Source organism: Bos taurus, chromosome 19 (assembly GCF_002263795.3).
Source record: "Bos taurus isolate L1 Dominette 01449 registration number 42190680 breed Hereford chromosome 19, ARS-UCD2.0, whole genome shotgun sequence".
Classification (NCBI taxonomy): domain Eukaryota; kingdom Metazoa; phylum Chordata; class Mammalia; order Artiodactyla; family Bovidae; genus Bos; species Bos taurus.
The window spans coordinates 59,037,253-59,058,488 of record NC_037346.1 but is presented as its reverse complement, the minus strand read 5'-3'; the positions used below and the strand labels follow the sequence as shown (position 1 = coordinate 59,058,488).

Here is a 21,236-nt window from a genome sequence, read left to right as displayed (position 1 = left end):
TCACTGATGGGGTAGAGGGTTTGTCTTTGTTCGAAACCATTACCTTCTGACTGAATACCCCTCCCCAAGGGGATCTTTCCCGTTTACCCCCTTGTTGTCGTTCTTGTTTAGTCACAAAGTCATGTCTGACCCTTTGCAGCCCCATGGACTGTAGCCCAACTGGTTCCTCTCTTCATAGGATTTCCTAGGCAAGAACACCAGAGTGGGTTGCCACTTCCTTCTCCAGGGGATCTTTTCAACTCAGGGATCAAACCTAAATCTCCTGCATTGGCAGGCAGATTCTCTACCATCGAGCCACCTTGGAAGCCAATTTAGCCCCCAGATTGCTCTAGAACCTAAGTTTGATCACTTCCCTTCCCAGTTCTCCAATGGCTTCTCATTTTCTAGGAATAAGATGTGAACTCCCTATTATGTTCTGGAAGACATTTCATCACTGGGTCCTGAGGGCCAGGCCAACCTCTTTTCCTACCATCTCTTACTTATTAACATCAAGCATAAAGCACACACCCTCCCGCCACCACCCAGTGGCTGTCAACAGCTGCTCTGATTTGCCTAAAATTGCCCATTACACATGCCTGGACTTACTGTGTTACAAGTGGACTCTAAGCAGCAAAGGCCTAACTCAAGCATTTTGAACCCGTCCGGACACACCAAGGTGCACCGCATTTAATCTTGCCTCCATTTGCAGCAGTCCCCAACCTTTTTGGCACTATGGACAGGCTTCTTGGACAATTTTTCCATGGACCAGGGTGTGGGGTGGGGGGGAGGCGGGGAGGGGGGTGGTTCAAGATGATTCAAGTGCATTACATTTATTGCTCAATAATTCTAAAGGTTGGGAACGCCTGCTTTATAGGATTTTTCACTTCCCTGGTGGCTCAAATGGTAAAGAATCTGCCTGCAGTGCAGGAGACCCAGGTTCGATCCTTGGGTCAGGAAGATCCCCTGTAGAAGGGAATGGCAACTCACTCCAGTACTCTTGCCTGGAGAATCCCCATGGGAGCACATTTTTGTGGTGAGTTTTAATCAACTCTAATCCTCTGGAATTTCTTGTTGACATGTGGCTTCTGATGAGGAGCCATTATTGAATGCTGAAAAGATGACAACTCCCAGAAGAGCATCTGTTTGAGGCTGGTAATGTGCAGAGGGCTCCAGTAATCACTGCAGAATGTGATAGAGGGGGCCACACCCAAGCCCCACTGGATCTGAGCCTTCCTCACATTCACTATCATGAAATAACATTTGAATGGGATGCCTTTTTCTAGTTCCTTATACAACATAGCCATTCATGCACTTCTTGCTTTTCAAAAATGAGAGGCAACTTCTGCCTCAAGCCCTGACGGAGAAGCTAGTATTGGAGATGCTCCAATGCTCTTTCTGCCAGAGAACCTTTCCCAACCACGGCACAGGCAGGTAGAACCCAGCGAGTATGACCGTCCTGCTGAGCTGAGGAGGCAGGGATCAGACATTAGCAAACCTAACACAAGGCCCAATCCCAGGGCAGACTGGGAAAGGTGGGAGTACAAGAGTCTGCAGGGAATGAGGGGTGGTGTTGTTAACAGAAGTTCATGCATTCGGCACACAGTGAGGCCAAGCGAACTAAACCGTCAGGAGTTTGTAACAGAGAAAGGGAACCATGGGAGTCTGAAACAGAGAAACAGGGCCATGCAAGGAGATGAGGTGGCTGATACTCTAAAAAGCCTTGAACTCTCAGAATAGTTTGGCAAAGCACTTTTAATAACCAGGTGAGGGATGCAGGGTCAGGCTTGGGGGGGTCGCAGGGTGTGTGATCACCTTGTGCACAGTCCTCTGATCGGCTGACGAGGGAGCAGGGGGTGTCACAGGGGTTCCGCCCATCAGTCCTGAGGCTCCAGGAAGCGTGGGGCCAGATGTTCATGGTCAACAAGTAGTCAACATTTTCTCGTCGAAGAGGAAGGGATTTTTTACATCTGCCAAACTCAAGAAATGTGCATCAAATGCTATTATCTAGATACTTCAGAGAGGAGCTAAAGCAGAGGATATGGGGGAAGGCCTGTCCCCACCCCAGCGCCCCTTGGGGTCCTGCTCCTTACAGTGTGAGAGGTCTGTGCAGGGCTCTCTGCAAGACCTGAGCCAAGGGCTGGGCTGCTGACGTGTGTGATGAGTGATGAGACTCCAAGAGGCCTTCTACAGAGAAACTGCTTTAGGGGTGAGAATGGAGACTCTAGAGGTCACACAGTATGTGGAGACACTGGATTCTTATCCCATCTCAGGCATGCAGCTGGACACCACTGGGTTCGTTCCTGAGAAGTAAGGCCTGTGCTCTAGAGAAGGATCAACAAACTATGGCCCATGGACTGATTTATTTATATATATATATATATAAATTTTTTAAAATTAATTTATTTGGCTGTGCTGGGACTTAGTTGCGGCATAGGGATCTAGCTTCCCAACCAGGGCTCAAACCCCGACCCCTGGCATTGGGAGCGTGGAGTCTTAGCACTGGACCACCAGGAAAGTCCCTTTTTAAATTATTTATTTAGCCACGTGGAGTGGCATGCAAGATCTTCGTTTCCCAACCAGGTATTTTAACCCACACCCTGCTGCAGTAGAAGGGCAGAATTTTAACCACTGGACTCCCCCAGGGAAGTCTCCTGATTGTGTATGTTCATCTCTGTGTGTGCTAAGTTGTGTCTGACTCTCTGCAACCCCCTGACTGTAGCCCATCAAGCTTCTCTGTCCATGGGATTTCCCAGGCAGGGAAACTGGAGTGGGCTGCCATTTCCTCCTCCAGGGTATCTTCCCAACCCAGGGATCTAACCCTTGTCTCTTTTGTCTCCTGCATTGGCAGGTGGATTCTTTACCACTTCACCACCTGGGAAGCACCTCCGCACCCCCAGAACGTATATTTTTGTAAAGAAAATTTTATTGAAACACAGTCATGTCGATTTGTTACGTATTTTTATGGCTACTTTCTTGCTACAACAACAGAGTTGAATAGTTGCAACAGAGACACTATAAATCATGTGCCTAAAATAGGTATTATCTGACTTTCCAGGAAAACTGCAAACCTCTGCAGCGGAGAAGGCAATGGCACCCCACTCCAGTACTCTTGCCTGGAAAATCCCATGGACGGAGGAGCCTGGTAGGCTGCAGTCCATGGGGTTGCTAAGAGTCGGACACAACTGAGTGACTTCACTTTGACTTTTCACTTTATGCATTGGAGAAGGAAATGGCAACCTACTCCAGTATTCTTGCCTGGAGAATCCCAGGGACAGGGGAGCCTGGTGGGCTGCCTTCTATGGGGTCGCACAGAGTCAGACATGACTGAAGCGACTTTAGCAGCAGCAGAGTAAGGACTACTCTAGACTGCACTATGAAAGCCTAAATCCAAGCTCCAAGCAGATCAAGGAGAACCTTTAGTATTGTATTTGCCTGCCAGAATACAACCTAACATGCTTTAAAGAAAGACAATATAATCTAGGCTCCTTACAATGTATTATCTTAATATTCATCAGATGATTATGAAATATGATAAGCAAAGTAGAAAAACATGACCCAAAATCAAGAAAAAGAAATAAAAGCAAACAATAGCAAAGATCCCAAGATGACTCAGATGCTGGAAACAGCAGACAAGAACTTGCAAAGAGATATGAAATATCTGTTCAAGAATTTAAAGGAAAATACAGTCTTTTTTCAGGTGGGGGGGCGGGGGGGCGGGGCGTGCTACATGGCTGTGGGATCTTAGCTCTGAGACCAGGGAGCCAAGGCGGGCCCCTGCAGGGGAAGTACAAAGTCTTAACCACTGGACCACCAGGGAAGTCCCAGAAAAAAACAGAAAATAGCTATAGCAAAAGAAAAAGAATAAATTGAAAATTCAAGAACTACTTTTTTTTTAAAAATGGAGAAATAGAAGATTGAAATTTGAAATTCAAAAAAAAAACTCCTGTGGCAACATCTCCCCCTGCCCCCAATACCCACTCAACATATTCTCTTTAAGTCTCCATCTTATCTTCTTCCCTAGACTAAAAGCTCTCTGAGAGTTCAAGCACTAAATAAATGTTTACTGTTCACTCAGTAAATACATCAGGCATTGAAGATATACCTGGGAACCAGTTTCACCAGATGCCTACAGACTAGTGGAGGGAAATGACAAGTAAGCAGACAATTATAATAAGGTTCTTTCTTAATATGCTGTCCAGGTTTGTCATAGCTTTTCTTCCAAGATGCAAGCCATCTTTTAATTTCGTGGCTGCAGTCACCATCCAGAGTGATTTTGGAGCCCAAGAAAATAAAATCTGTCATTATTTCCACGTTTTAAAAAACAGAGACATCATTTTGCTGACAAAGGTCCCTCTAGTCAAAGCTATGGTTTTTCCAGTAGTCATGTATGGATCCGAGAGTTAGACCATAAAGAAGGCTGAGCACTGAGGAATTGATGATTTCAAAGTGTGGTGCTGGAGAAGACTCTTGAGAGTCCCTTGGAGAGCAAGGAGATCAAATCAGTCAGTCCTAAAGGAAATCAACTTAGCGACTGAACAACAACAATAATAAGTTTCTTACAGATCTGATGGATACCAGATGGATAAATAGATGAGAGAATGAATCAATGAACACATTTCCCCAATTTGGGAGTTGTAATTTCTAAATCAAGTCTGACCCCAGTCTGAACAATCCCGAGGCATCTCCTTGCAGGAGCAGCTGGCAGAGAAGAAAGTAAAATGTCAGGCAGGAACTAAAACCCCTTAATAGGATTTGCCCTGAAAACCTGGCATTTCATAAAGCAACAAAGCAAAGCATTCTACCCTCTGTTCACGTGGAGCACAGACAATATCTTTCCAACACATCACAGGGACTACTATGTCCTTGTTGTTCTTGAGCCTTAATTTAATTGTAAGGAAATGTGGTATCATGTTTTGTTCCCTGAAGAGGAAAACAATCCATGTCTTATGCCAGCCAATAAAAACAACTCAATATGAGGTCTGAACTTCTGATTATCTTTGTTTCCCCTAATTCCAAGTTTTTTCCTTTCTCTTCTGATGTATTTGGCATCAAATCAAACTCCAGTCTTAAAAGCAGGTCTTGCATACTACTGCTACTGTTGTTCACGTTAGTGTTGCTGTTGCCGTGTAGTCCTAGGTCACATTCAACTCTCTGGGACCCCCACCAGGCTCCTCTGTCCATGGGATTCTCCAGGCAAGAATACTGGAGTAGGTTGCCATTTCCTCCTCCAGGGGATCTTCCTGACCCAGGGATCGAAACTAGTCTCCTATATTGGTAGGCGAATTCTTTACCACTGAACCACCAGGGAAGTCCTTTGGGTTAGCATAGACATCCAGAAAAAACATGAAAGAAAGTTGACTTGCCACAATAGGCTCTGGCAATGACTAGAGAGCAAGAATCCAACGTCACCGCCTATAACACGACCCAGGGAACCAATGTCATAGTCTTCTGAGAGAGAGACAAAGGCAATCAAATAATATGGAATTTCACTCTTCTGAACACATGATCTTGAGTATGTCAGGAAGGATCAATTGACTTCAAAAAGCCAATGAGACTTTGTCATCTCTTAGCAGAACTGTTCATGCCTTATCACAAGAAACATTCTATAAGCCCCTCATGTGGCTCAGTGATTTGCAGGACAAGTACTGTCCTCATTCTCTTACCCACAAACCCACCCATTCACAGCCCTAAGTGATTCAACTGGTCATTCCTCCAACCTGTGACTCAAAGGGGATGAACACTGATCATTCCTACTCGGTCATGGTAATCCTTTTTCTCTGTAAGAGTGATTGCTTTGAAAAAGGACATGCGACCCAGTTCTTTCAGGGGTAAAGAAAGAATCCACCTGCCAATGCAGGAGCCTCAGGAGACTTGGATTTGATCCTTGGGTCAGGAAAATCCCCTGCAGGAGGAAAAGGCAACCCACTCCAGTATTCTTGCCTGGGAAATCCCACGGACAGAGGAGCCTGGTGGAATGCAGTCTATGGGGTTACAAAGACTCAGACAACTGAGCAACTGAACAGGCACACAAAGCACACACCCCGGCTTTTACCAACAAGATGGAAGAGAAGTCTACAAAGGGAAGGGCTTCAGGGAAAGACTTACTTGCCACCATTCTGCAAAGGTCATCCCTTTCTGCAGCCTGGTGATATATCCATCTGTGACCCCTGACACTATCACAGCCATCTTTCAGATGCAACAAAGATAATAAAGTAAGGGTGATAAAGCAGTCAGAAAGAACCCAAACCCTTGAAGACCATCCCTGGGCAGAACAATTATCAAACCTGCGTTTCTCTATCACAGGACATTTTAGTACATGACTTTATAAAGCTTTCTTATTAAGACAGCTGTGTCATAACTTTCTTTTTCCTGAACCCAAAGAGACCCCAACACAACTCTTTGTTGTTGTTGTTGTTGTTTTTTTTCCATTTCTAAGGTGATCATTGATTCAGGATTGCAGGAGACTGAGATGAAGAAAGACACTGGGGAATACTATCTGTAGGGAAAAGAATCTGGGTTGCCATGTGAATTGAAAACCAGGTGTGATATCACCCCTGAAATATTTTGTTTATTTGGGGATATTCCACCAAGTTAACATGCCCCAGTCTGCATCATAACCCACAGGTTATTAGGCAAGAACGGGCTTTATTCCTGAAGCCATTTCATCAGTGGGCCAAGAGTAGGTTCAAGATTCTGGAGCATCTAGACGGCACTCTCACATGCAAAAAGCCAAGCTCCAGTTCAAAAATCAGCCTGATAGTGAGAAATAATCACCCTGACGACCTTCATGGAAAATAATTGCATTTTAAAAATCAGGATCATTTATTCTCAGCTAATATAATCTAAAGTAAGCTGAAAAGTTAGTTGTGAAACAAGCAATAGAAGAACAAGACCAACACACGATTCTGTCGTTATTTAGTTGCTAAGCTGTGTCCAACTCTTTGTGACCCCATGGACTGCAGCATGCCAGGCTCCTCTGTCCATAGGATTTCCCAGGCAAGAATACTAGAGTGGGTTGTCATTTCCTCCCCCAGGGGATCTTCCCAATCCAAGAATTGAACACAGGTCTTCTGCATTGCAGGTGGATTCTTCACCATCTGAGCCACCAGGGAAGCCCATGGCTTAGGCATAGGGACTGTTTTAACACTAACTTTACACAGGCCTGCTGCTGCTGGATTAAATGTGGGAGATGAGGGCTCAAAGACATCATTTTTTAAATTTTATTTATTTTTTAATTGAAGGATAGTTGCTTTACAGAATTTCGTTGTTTTCTGTCCAACTTTAACACGAATCAGCCATAGGTATACATATGTCCCCTCCGTCTTGAACCTCCCTCCCATCTCCCTCCCAATCCCATCCTACTAGGTTGATACAGAGCCCCTGTCTGACTTCCCTGAGACATACAGCTAATTCCCATTGGCTATGTGTTTTACTATATGGTGATGTAAGTTTCCACGTTACTCCCTCCACACATCTCACCCTCTCCTCCCCTCTCCCCGTGTCCATAAGTCTGTTCTCTATGTCCATTTCTCCACTGCTGCCCTGCAAATAAATTCTTCAGTACCATCTTTCTAGATTCTGTATATATGTGTTAGTATATGATATTTATCTTTCTCTGACTTACTTCACTCTGTATAACAGACTCTAGGTTCATTCACCTCATTAGAACTGACTCAAGTGAATTCCTTTTTGTGGCTGAGTAATATTCCATTGTGCATATAGGTACCACAACTTCTTTATCCATTCATCTGTCAACGGACATCTAGGTTGATTCCATGTTCTAGCTATTGTAAATAGCGCTGCAATGAACATTGTGGTACATATGTATTTTTCAATTTTGCTTTCCTCAGGGTATATGCCTAGGAGTGGGATTTCTGTGTCATATGGTGGTTTTATTCCTAGTTTTTTAAGGAAATCTCCATACCATCTTCCATAGTGGCTGTATCAATTTACATTCCCACCAACAGTGTAAGAGGGTTCCCTTTTCTCCACACCCTTTCCAGAATTCATTGTTTGTAGACTTTTTGATGATGGCCATTCTGACAGGTATGAGATGATGTCTCATTGTATTTCTGATTTGCATTTCTCTAATAATGAGTGATACTGAGCATCTTTTCATGTGTTTGTTAGCCATGTGTTTGAAAGACATCATTTTTTCAGGCAGATCCTTTACTGCTGAGGCACGAGGGAAGCCCCAAATAAATAAATAAATGTAGACTACTCAAGCAAGTCTGATAAAAAATTTATGGAGTGCAGTGAATTTTGGACACTTTAAATTAGGAAACTAATGTAAAATATCACATGTTTAACAGATTATATGCCTACATAATATTTTAGTATGTATGCCATAAAGATGTATTCTTCAAAATAAGCTAATTTTTTCATTTTTTAATTGTTGTACTAAAAAATTTTATTGTATAATCTATACACTACATTTGTTTTTCAAGTTAATTATAACTTTAAGTATAGTTGATTTTCAAATTGTGGTGTTGGAGAAGACTCTTGAGGGTCCCTTGGACTGCAAGAAGATCAAACCAGCCACTCCTAAAGGAAATCAACCCTGAATATTCATTGGAAGGACTGATGCTGAAGCTGAAGCTCCAACACTCTGGCCACCTGATGCGAAGAGCTGACTCACTGGAAAGGACCCTGATGCTGGGAAAGACTGAGGGCAGGAGAAGAGGGCGACAGAGGGTGAGATGGGGAAGAGCACTACTGACTCAATGGACATGAATTTGAGCAAACTCCAGGAGATGGTGGAGGGGCAGGGGAGCCTGGCACGTTGCAGTCCATGGAGTCACAGAGTCAGAGACAGCTTAGCAACTGAACAACAGCAACCGCTGACTTGCGATGCAATTTTAGTTTCAGATGTTTTACACGTACATACGAGAGCTTTCTGAGATGCTCTTCCAGGGTTATAATCCTCAAATTGGGCTTACTTGTTTTAAATCAAACTCCGGGAGCAAATTAGGAAGAGAGCAAATGAAAGCCTTGGTTTTCAGGAAACAATTTCTGGTCTGTCCCATTTACAAACACAGAGGGAGCAAAGTTGAATCTTACAGAGATCAGACTGGGGGGCGTGGGGTAAGAGGTGGACTGGGGGCCAGGAAAAAGGCAGTCTGAGCATGAGACCCCCTGCAGTTGGTCAGATTCAATTGCTAAGTCTGAGGAAACCCTGAACTATTTCTCCTGGAAATTAAATTGAGATTTGAAACTAACGAGGGGCCCAGGTATAGAGGCTGTTGGATAGCATGTGCAGCTAATTATTTCATCCAAAGGAGCCGAAGGGACCTTGAGACATTTCCATTCAGCCTATAAACTAGGGAAATTAATCCTAAAAGCTTGAAGGAAAAAAGAATTAGAACACTAACATAAAAGTACAGACATTAAATCTGCTGATAACATCTCCTCATCTATCTGGGAGGTTACATTTAGGCTAGGTGGAAATTTTCGGTTCCAATGAAGGTCAATCTCACTCTTTTGTGAAAATTTGGCCAGAAACAAAATGCTTGCTTTAACTGGGGCCAGCCCCAGACTGCTCTAAATGGTTTCATATAAGAATTCAACGTTCATAAAAAATAGATAACTAATAAGAACCGACTGTATAGCACAGGGAACTCTACTCAGTGGTCTGCGGTGACCTAACCGGGAAGAAATTCCAAGGAAGAGGGGATATGTGTGGATATATGTGTATGTGTGGCTGATTCACTCTGCTGTACAGTAGAAACTAACACAAGAATGTAAAGCAACTACACTCCAATTTAAAAAAAAAAAAATAAGAATTCAATGCTCTGTGGCTGCAATTTTATTTTCATAGGGAAATTCTTTCCTAAGGAGCAGAAGGAAGTCAATACGTGTTATCAGGAACTGTGCCATCTACTTAGTCAAGCAACTAGGTTTGGGCATTTCCCTGGGTACAAAGTCCTGTTACCATGACAACAGTGGAGATGGGGGACTTTGGTGGGGGGGCGGGGCTTGAAGATAAAAGATTAAAATAGGGAACTCAGTTTCATTGTCAAAGAGTTCCAAGTCAGGTAGTATCTACAATAATATCCCTTTGAAAAGTATAAAAATAATTATCTTGGCCAATTGTTCCCAAGTCAGGCTGAGTTTTAGCTTCACCCGTAGAATTTAAAAATGAAAACCAACAAGCAGACGTTCTGGGTTCCATCCCCATTCCGAGACCCTGCTTCGTTAACCCAGGACACCTTTTAGGTTTCCCTGATAATACTGATGATTGACCAGTTTTGTGATGTGTTTACCTAATTTATAAAACACTGAACATAGGAATATAATAAAATCTGAAAGATTAAAAAAAATAATCCTTCCAAGTAATCATTGACATGTAAAAAGTTCACATTTAGAGGAGTAGACAGAGTCCACATGGGTGAGAATCCCATAAATGCTTAGCAAATATAATTTTAAGTGAAAATTAATATACTACAGGCCACACGCTATTAATAAAAAGGCAGTCAATACGCATATATACCTGTTGCAAAGAAGCCATCAGCAATCCCTAGTCACTATCATCATCATCATAATCAGCATGATCGGTGCTTATGAACTTTCTAGGGCAAGGTAAGCCAAGGCTCTTCTGTAAAGAGCCAAAGAGTAAATGTTTTAGGCTCTGTGAGTCTTAATGTCAATCGTAACTATTCAGCTCTCCTATTCGATCACAAAAGCAGCCACAGACGGCACATAAATGAATGGGCATTTGTGACTGTGTTCCAATAAAACTTTATTCACAGCAATTGTAATTTTAATTCTATAATTTTCACATCATAAAATATCATTTTTCTTTTCAACCACATAAAATGTAAAAATCATTCTTAGCTTGTGGGCCTTACCAAAAGAAAAACAAAAAGCCAGCTGTGGAAAAATAGGATATTGTTACCTAAAGACTCTCTGTCGTACAAAAGATCTCTATAACATTTATCTTGTGTATCCAAAATTCTGTATCAATTGAACCACTTTGTTTAAATATCTATTAAAAGGACAGAACTCATATTAGTTGTTCTTACTGTCAAAATACAAACACAAAAACAAAACACCAAAAACAGCAACAACACCCCCCCACCCAAAAAAAAGGTGGGGGGACACAAGGAAATATTTGGAAGGGATTCATGTATCTGTTACCTTGATAGTGGTGAATGTCCAAACACTTCTTACTGTACACAGGCAGACCTTGAAGACACTGCAAGTTTGGCTCCAGGACACTGTAGTAAGGAAAATTCCAAAATAATGAGTCATAGGCATTTTTTTGTTTTTCCCAATGGATATAAAAAAGATTTTAACACTACATATTTTGCTGTTTTATTGTTGTTTAGTGGCTAAGTTGTGTCCGACTCCTTTGCAATGCCATGAACTGTAGCCCACCAGGCTCCTCTGTCCATGGGATTCTCCTGGCAAGAATACTGGAGTGGAGTGCATTCCCTTCTCCAGGGGATCTTCCCAACTGAGGGATCGAACCTGCATTTCCTGCACTGGCAGGTGGATTCTTTACCATATACTTGTAGCCTTATATTAAGTGTACAATCACACTATATTTATAAAAACAATACATATGCCTTCCTTAAAAGATACTTTATTGTTAAAACATGCTAACCATTATCTGAGCCTTCAAGGGAGTTGTCTTTGCTGGTGGTGTGTTTGCAACATCATAAGAATTAACAAAACGGGATACCCAGAGACACGAAGGAAGCAAATGCTGTTGGAAAAAAATGGCACCAATAGACTTGCTTCACTTGGGGTAGCTACAGATATTCCTTTTGTGTGTGTGTGTGTGTGTGTGTAATAAAGTTTTATTGAAGTATAAAGGAGACAGAGAAAGCTTCTGACATAGGCATCCGAAGGGGGCAGAAAGAGTACCCGCTTGCTAGTGTTAACAATGAAGTTATATACTCTCCAGTGAATCCAAAGAATGTCTGGAGGTTGTAAAGACCTCATGCCTGAGGACAGTGTTATCTTAAAATGTAAATTATGGGAGTAGGTCAGATATTCTTTTTTAAAAAATATATAAGGCCTAATTTTTACAAGGTGGCTTTATTTTTTTCTGGCCACACCATGAGGCATGCAAGGTCTTAGTTTGCAGACCAGGGACTGAACCTTCACCCTCTGCACAGGAAGCACGGACTCTTAACCACTAGACCATCAGGGAAGTCTGCTGTAGTTCTACAATTCGTAAAAAAACGAAATATCAGTGAAGAAGTATAAAGCAAAGCTCAGGAAAATGAGCTGAAAAACGTGCTATTTTTTTCATATATCAGTTATAAGTGGAAGTCGCCCAGTCACGTCCAACTTTTTGCAACCCCATAGACTACAGCCTGCCAGGTTCCTCTGTCCATGGAAGTTTCCAGGCAAGAACACTGGAGCAGATACATGTTCCCTTCTCCAGGGCATCTTACCAACAAAGGGATCGAACCCAGGTCTCCCGCATTGCAGGTGGATTCTTTACTGTCTGAGCCACCAGGGAAGCCCAAGAATACTGAAGTGGGTAGCCTAGCCCTTTTCCAGGGGATCTTTCCCACCCAGGAATTGAACCAGGGTCTCGTGCATTGCAGGCGGATTCTTTACCTGCTGAGCTACCAGGGAAGCCCATATCAGTTATAGCCCTGCACTATGGCCATTAAAAGAAACAAAGACAGTGGGCCCAGTTTGGCCCACAGACTTTACTGTGCTGGCCACTGGTTTAGAACCTAACTCCTGTTCCATGGAGCAGCCTGCAAAGAAACGATCACACAGTGGAATCTGGCATCTGAGAGAGGCTGACCCCCAACGGTGCACAGGGTGTGCGCACTTAAGGATGCACCTGCCATTCAGAAGGAAAACCTTTCCATCTTTAAAGGTTTTTCCTAATACAAAGAACATCTGATTTTCAGAGTGATGTAAATCCAGCTCTGCCTGACAGTAAATTCATGTACATCATGTTAACAGCAGGTCTGTATTAAGTATCTCATTAAAGATTGGATTGAAAGATGAAATCGTTTACATACGTTGCAGCCAAGGGTGCTGCGGCGGACAGAGAGTCTCCGGAAGGTGGGGAGACACTGAGGCGAGGCCCTGGGGAGTCCCGCAGACCCTCTCCACTCGGCCTGTGTCCTTAACAACCGCCAGGCAAGCTGTGAGCAATGCTGCCAGACTTCACCAGCAGAGGCTTCATTTCTGACAATGAAGATAATGACTTGCTCTAACTCGAAGACGCAGAACGGGTATCTTTTTCCCAGTACTGGAATGTTCCTACCCACAAAATCACTCACATTTTTGTTGTTTCAATTCAAGTCAGTTAAACAACAATGCTGGATGTTGTAGGGTTAAGATGAACACTGGATTGTGTAGCTTATATTTTTTGCAAGAGATTTCGAACTGGGGAGACACTAACACTGGTTCTGAGACTGGTTCCTAAGGAACACTGTTGTCCTTTTGCTCTGAAATTCAGATCCAGAGAGACTGGACGCAGGAGGAACTGGGCTCGGCAACCTCCCCCAGGCCAGTTCTCCTTGCCACGAACTAAGAGCTGCCCAGCAGACTCCGACAAGCAAACGGTCTGCAGAACAAATGTTTCGGTGGGGGGTGGGGGGTGGGGGGAACCACCACCATGGATGCCAAGTGAAGTGGCTGCAGAGGATGCTGTTAAAGTGCACGATTCATTAAGTCTTGTCTGAGTGTCAGATACTCAGCATTCGATGCTATTGCCTCCAATTTAAATCATTTTTAAAGAAGTGCTGGAAAAGGTGCTGAAAGGCACCTCACTCTGTTCCCGCACTTGAAAAACACGGTCTGCTTGTGCACTGTGGTAACACTTTGCATTTTGGCTAGACACCCTGTGTGGAGCCGTGCTGGAGCTTAAGTTTTTTGGGTGGTTTTTTTTTTTTTTTTTTTACAAGTTTGTACAGTTAACTGAAGGCAGGAAGAGAACATAGTATTTCCACCAGCCAGAGTCCCTCCTGATGCCGTCTGTGAAATTAAAAGAAAGCGCGAAAATGGAACTCCCCCTCTGCAAGGAGAAACCCCAGCACATCCAGCCTTCCAGTCCAGGTGAAGGGGCTGCCTCCTTCACTTCCAGTTCGAGGAGGGCATGTGCTTCTCTGCCCGCTGTCCTTCTCTCCTAGAATTCTCTTCAGAAGCCCTGAAAGTCTGCAGCTGCTGATCGTGGTTTATCATCACCAGTTAGGACGGAGGCTAACGTTGCTATCATGCCCTGTCAGTGCCCAGTGACATCATAGAGATTCCAAACAGGGGGATCTTGGTACCTGCCCCGAAATACCTCTGCGGGTCATCACTACCACTCGAGCCTCACGCAAAAAGGGGTGGGGGGGGCACATGCCGCACGGATGAGCCTTGAGGATGTGCTTGTTGTCGTTCTTTAGTCACTAAGTCGTGTCTGACTCATTGAGACCCCATGGACTGTAGCCCACCAGGTTCCTCTGTCCATGGAATTTCCCAGGCAAGGATACTGGAGTGGGTTGCCATTTCCTTCTCCAGGGGGAATTCCTGACCCAGGGATGGAACCTGTGTCTCTTAAGTCTCCAGCACTGGCAGGCAGGTTCTTTACCACTGAGCCACTGGGAAGCCATGATGTTATGTGCAACACACCAGTCACCAAAGGATGAACATGTACGATTCCACTCACAGGATGTCCCTCACTATGGTCAAATTCAGAGAGAAGGGTGGTAGAATGGTGTTGCCAGGGGCTTGGGGCGGAGGGGGATGAATAGTTATTACTGTTCATTGGGGAAAAGGCTGAAGTTTTGCAAGATGAAAAGAGTTCTGGAGTTGGATGGGGGTGATGGCTGCACATTTAAAAACCACACGTTTTAAAATGGCTACGATGGTGAATTAAAGCAACACTTACGCATTTGCTGCAGCGGGTCCTAGTTGCAGCACGCGGGACCTTCAATCTCCACTGTAGGATTCAGGACCTTTCTTTATTCAGTTGCAACACTCAGGATCTTTAGCTGGGGCATGAAAACTTTAACTTGTGGCATGTGGGATCCAGTTCTCACCCCGGGATTGAACCCACCCTCACTGCACTGGGAGCTTGAAGTCTTAGCCACTAGACTACCAGGGAAGTCCCAAGATGATAAATTTTATGTCAAGTGTATGCACTTAACCACAATTTACAAGAAACCATACAGGTCAGAAAGTGGTTAGAAAAGTCCCAGTGAAGATTTCCAGTTCTTCCCCAGATGAGCCTGAGCTAGCATCCATGAATGAAATGTAGTTTTCAGGGATATTCATCTGAGATCTAGGCCTTTGTATCCTCAAGTGTCTTGACAGGCAAGTTGAAACTTTTGTTAGAAATGTGGTTCTTGCTGATAGAAACTCCTCCAGCTTCTCAGAATATTGCCGACACAGGCCTTCAGCAGCAAGCTAGAAAATGTGCACAACTTTGCTGAAAAGTTCAGAGAACACAGCTGGTAGCTGACTGGAGCTCGAGTCTTGCAGATAAGTAGACACAGGCAAAGAAAAACATCCAGACCATGTAAAATACAACTGCACCAAGAAATAATAATGATGCGTAATATTTTCACATTTTCACAAACAGAAATCACATAGTCGTCACAACAAACCCCTGACCAATTGCCACCATGAAGGCCTGTAAGGTACCAACTGTCATCTTCACCTATTCCATTATTTCATCTTCAGCCGAAATGAAGAGAGACCAAGACCATGAAGCCTAGTAAGAGGAAGAGACGCGACTCTAAGACAGGGTTGTTTATTTGCTCGTGGTTGTCCTTGTTTAGTCGTTAACTTGTGTCCGACTCTTCTGCGACCCCACAGATCGTAGCCTGCCAGGCTCCTCTGTCCATGGGATTCCCCAGCCAAGAATACTGGAGTGGGTTGCCATTCCCTTTTCCAGGGTATCTTCCTGCTGCAGGGATACAACACAAGTCTCCTACATTGGCAGGTGGATTCTTTACTGCTGAACTACCAGGGAAGCCCTTTCCTTGTGGGAGCAGTTGCTTTTTAGCCCCAAATTCTGTACTTAGCTTTTTCCCCTAATGTAAGTGTCAAAGAGGAAAGGAAAGAAAGATAAATTCATAGATCTTTCTGGGTGACAGATGGATTCTAGGTCTTCAAATAAGCTGAAATGTCATCTCACTGACTCCTATCTCTTCAAGGCTCTGGTCAATATCCTTTTGGTAAAAAAAAGAAAATAAAAATCACAACCAAAGTCGAGGCTCCCAAATAAGTACTTATGGTATTGAAAGTTCTTCTTACTCCCAATGTATCAACTTTCAGCAGCGTAACTGTTATGTCATACTGAGCAGAAATAAACAGAAGTAAAAAACACTTGAGCCTCTGTTATGCCCACCATCAGATGGCCAATCCCCATGATGCTTAATTCTTCAGTTCCAACACTGCGTGCCCTCATCTGGAAAATGCAATTGCGATGTCCTCCCCCTCTCCTCCTTCCTGTCCAGAATGCAGATGTCCACATAAACTTATCTCTCCTACAGAGTGACCACAGATGGATCTCCCCACGTCACAGACTCACTAAAGCTGCAAGGAGCCTAAAACAGACCCCTGCAGGACCGTCCTTAATCATTTCCAGACAAACGAGATACAATTTCAAAAGATCTTCAGGAAATGCAAATCCCCTCCCTCTCTGGTGACCTGTTTCGAAGCTCTACTCCCATGATCAGAAAAATCTTTATGATCACTACTCTCAAGTTCATCCTGCTACAGTTTCGCCTTCTTAAACACATGGTGTCAACTTCATGACAACCTCTCAAACATAAATGCCAATCAGTAAAAAAAAGGAGACCGAGATACGGTAGACAACGCCCAAATAACACCACATCCTACAAGAGAACACAGTACAGGGATTTTTAAATGATGATGCATTCTAGTATCTCTAAAAATGATTCAATATAGAAATACTTGTAATAGAGAGGACTTCAGGTTAAAGACCTCTGCACATGTGAATATATTTAGATGACGCTTTCTTGGTGTCAGTTTCTTCTATGCCTATCACATGCTTGTGTAAGCAAATAAAACTTTCTAAGTACGTCCACAGTGACTGGACTTTGCTGGTATATGTGCATTTGCCTCTGTCCATGAATGAGTCCATTTCAAGCACATGTATGTGTCTGTGCATGGGTAGAAAGATAAGCTTAGCAATTGTGTGATTTGTTTCTGCTTAGGCAGTAAGTTACTAATCTCCTGATTGGAACCAGATTTGTATGAATTAGGAGTTGAAATTGGAACAGTCACTGCTGTGTGCAGGATGTAAAGTGAATAAAATGAATGGGGTATTAACCTTCAACCACTGAATATTAATCAGCTTTTCATAAGAAAGAAAACACGGAGCTTGCCACACTAAATATTTGCAGCGCTTATTGACAGGATGTGATTTCTTTTCTTCCTTAGTCCTGTTACTTCCAGTCAAGGACTGAACACCGGACAATAGTCAAGTTGACCTGGACTAACGTATGATTTGAAAACCCCAGGTACTGTGGGTAGGCCAGGCTCTGTGAACATGTGGGACCTGATGAAATGATATGCCTTTCATCAAAAGCAAGACTGTCTTCCAGTCACTCCTGCAAACCCAGGCCAAAAGTAGCCCAAAGGGAATTCAAAGAAAGACAGTGGACAGGAAACCTTGATGACCACAAAAATGAACATGTGAAAGGAGTACATTTCCCACTGCCCTGAAAAGGATGTGCAACTGGTGAATAATTTGGTTTGAATATTTGAATGAAATCTACATCAACACCAAGAAGGATTATAAAAAGAAAGAGTCGTGTAATAATGGAATCTGGGTGAATACAAAACCTATAATAGTCCTTTTTTCTTATGCAATTTGCATTTGCTTTTGTTTGAGGATGCAAAGTCTTGGGTTTATGGCTTGTTAACGATAACATAGCATATTTCTATCAATTTCTACATTTAATCTTATCTATCTGTATCTGTATATATATTTTTATATCTCCATATAAAAACAGATACGTATGTAGAATGTGTTATGTCACCAAAGAAGGCAATGAATTCTTATCTTTTGAAGATATTTTGAAACATTATATTTAAACATTACATGCCTATAAAACTACGTTGTTGTTTATTCACTAAATCTTATGTGACTCTGCTACCCCACGGACTGTGGCCCACTAGGCTCCTCTGTCCATGGGATTTTTCCAGGTAAGAATACTGGAATGGGTTGTCATTTCCTTTTCCAGGAGATCTTTCCAACTCAGGGATTGAACCGTGTCTCCTGCATTGGCAGTGGTATTTTTTACCACTGAGCTACCAGGGAAGCTTATAAAACTATATATAGTGCTATAAAGAATGTATTTGATGTGCTAGACTTAAGCAGTAATTGGACTCAATTTAAAGACCTAGGGAAAATAAAAAGGAGAAGAATTTCTCCCATACTTGGCTCATGCAAATCTGCAAAATTTTTTTAATATTCAAATTTTTTTGAATATATAAATAAATACATTTATTTTCAAAGCAATGCTTCAATGGAAGGCAGTGTATATTTTTATGACACTGTATTTATAAGTCAGTAGATACCTCTCAACCTCAAACATATCAGAACAGCATTAAGTAAATTATTTTCCCCCTACGTGATCTCTCTCATTTAATGTATTTTTCCAACAGGTGACTCTTTGTCTACACCACTGAGCTGAGATTTCTGCTGCCCTCATGTGCTTTCTGCCAAAAAATTCTAATCCTTGATCTCAAATGCAGACGTAATCTGCATAATGTCCATTTAGCATTAAAAAGCATTCGACTCCCTTTCAGCTGGTACTGACACTAGAAATCCACCCTTTTGACTAATTCCATAAAGCTGTTGTTGACTGATAATAGCTTTGTATCATCCTATAGGACAGTTTTTTCAGACATGTCTGTCTCTTTGCGACCCTATGGAGTGTAGCCCACCAGGCTCCTCTGTCCACTGGATTTTCCAGACAAGAATACTGGAGTGGGTGCTATGACTGATAATAGCTCTATGTCATCCTATGGGACAGTTTCTTGGGTTCCCAAGTGGTGCTTGTGGTGAAGAATCCACCTGCCAATGCAGGAGATATGAGAGACTCAGGTTTAATCCCTGGGTCGGGAAGATTCCCTGGAGAAGGGTCCTGCAACCCACTCTAGTATTCTTGCCTGGAGAATCCCATGGACAGAGGAACTGGCAAGCTACAGTCCATGGGGTCGCAAAGAGTCAGACATGACTAAAGTGACTTAACACACACGACAGTTTCTTAGGCAGAAATTCTAAAGCAGCTTTCTTCCCACCCACATGATCTCTATACCTTAGTTATTCAATCAAACCCTACTTTAGGTACTACCATGAAATGTGTTTGAAGAGAAAAGTAAGGCTGCTATCAGCTGAACTTAATATAGGGAAAAGAGGCTGGATTATCCCGAAGCACTGTGTACTCAGTCGCTCAGTCCTGTACAACTCTTTGTGACCCCGTAGACTAGCCTGCCAGGCTCTTCTGTCCATGGAATTTCCCAGGCAAGAATACTGGAGTGGGTTGCCATTTCCTTTTCCAGAGATCTTCCCCACCGAGGGATTGAACCCCCGTCCTTGCATCTGCTCTGTTGGCAGGTAGGTACCACTAGTACCACCTGCTGCTGCTGCTAAGTCGCTTCAGTCGTGTCCGACTCTTTGCGACCCCACAGACGGCAGCCCACCAGGCTCCCCCGTCCCTGGGATTCTCCAGGCAAGAACACTGGAGTGGGTGGCCATTGCCTTCTCCGATGCAGGAAAGTGAAAAGTCAAAGTGAAGTCACTCAGTCGTGTCTGACTCTTAGTACCACCTGCTGCTGCTGCTAAGTCACTTCAGTCATGTCTGACTCTGTGCGACCCCAGAGACGGCAGCCCACCAGGCTACCCCGTCCCTGGGATTCTCCAGGCAAGAACACTGGAGTGGGTGGCCATTGCCTTCTCCAGTACCACCTGAGAAGCCCATTATTTAGATGGGCCGAATGTAATCACATGAGCCCTGAAAAATGAGGTAGACCAGTCAAACAGAAAGGATGAAGTGGAAGAAGTAAGCCCCACAAAGGAGACCAAAGGAGAGGTCAGAACTTGAAATCTGACCTGTCTCACTGTTGCTGGCTTGGAGGAAGGAGGACGGGAGCCATGAACCAAGGAATACCAATGGCCCTGTGCTGACCACCAGTGAGGAGACAGGGGTCTCTGTCCCGCAACTCCAAGGAGCTGAAGTAGACTGGCCGCTTGAACCTGAAAGGGCTTCTTCCCCACAGCCTCAGGGAAGGAACGCAGCCCTGCCCACATCTTGGATTTAGCCTGGTGAGACTCGTGTTGAATTTTAACCTATAGGAACTATGAAATAAGAAATTTGTGTTGCCTTAAACCACTAAATTTATAGTCATTTTTTATGGCAGAAAGTGTGTTGAAAGTATTAATCACTCAGTTGTACCCATCTCTTTGCAATTCAATGGACTACAGCCTGCCAGGCTCCTCTGTCCACGGAATTCTTCAACCAAGAATACTGAAGGGGGTTGCCATGCCCTTCACCAGGGGATCTTCTAGACCCAGAGATGGAACCCGGGTTTCCCACATCACAGGCGGATTCTTTACCGTCTGATCCAACAGGCAAGCCCGTTTTGGCAGAATTAGGAAACTAATTCCGGTAACTGCCAAAGATTCTTGAGAAAAAATTTTATTAATCCGAATGAAGAAGTCTCAAGTGAGCTCCAGGAAAGCCTGAGAAGGGACTGAGTGTTGGAGGAGAAAAGTATAACTCTAGGTAGTGTTGGAGAAGGAAATGGCAACCCACTCAGGTATTCTTACCTGGGAAATCCCATGGACAGAGGAGCCTGGCAGGCTACAGTCTACGGGGCCGCAAGAGTCAGACACGACTGAGCAACTCAACAACAGCAAACACCAGGAAGGGTACCCCTAAATCCCATCTCTGACTTTACATGTTTTTTCAAATTGCTTTTAAGTAACTCTACTGACCCTGGTGGGCTGTTGTCTATGGGGTCGCACAGTCGGACACGACTGAAGTGACTTAGCAACTCTACTGAAGCTAACACGGTACTGGAAACTAACTATACTTCGATTTAAAAAAAAAGAAACTATTGCTTCTCACCTCAATATCCTGGCTAGAGTATGGTTAACTCTTCTGTAATGTCAAAAAGAGAAGCAAGCAAGCGTGACATGGAGGCAACAGAAATCGGTGGTACCCCCCTCATTGGTGTTTCTATTTTGCCACAGAACCTTAGGCCATTTCTAACTGAAGATCTCTGATGCTCAGAGAAGTTCAACAGCTTTACAG

The 21,236-nt window shown here is 43.5% G+C and overlaps 1 long non-coding RNA gene across 7 annotated transcripts in view; it reads right to left on the bottom strand.

Annotated features, from left to right (window-relative positions):
• LOC101902884 (uncharacterized) overlaps nt 1-21,236 on the bottom strand; it is a 484,977-nt gene that overhangs the window by 425,941 nt on the left and 37,800 nt on the right. For all 7 annotated transcript variants that reach the window (XR_009491829.1, XR_009491825.1, XR_009491824.1 and 4 more), the window contains one exon: nt 11,116-11,195. This is a non-coding gene — a long non-coding RNA (uncharacterized lncRNA). The remainder of the gene's footprint in view (nt 1-11,115; nt 11,196-21,236) is intronic.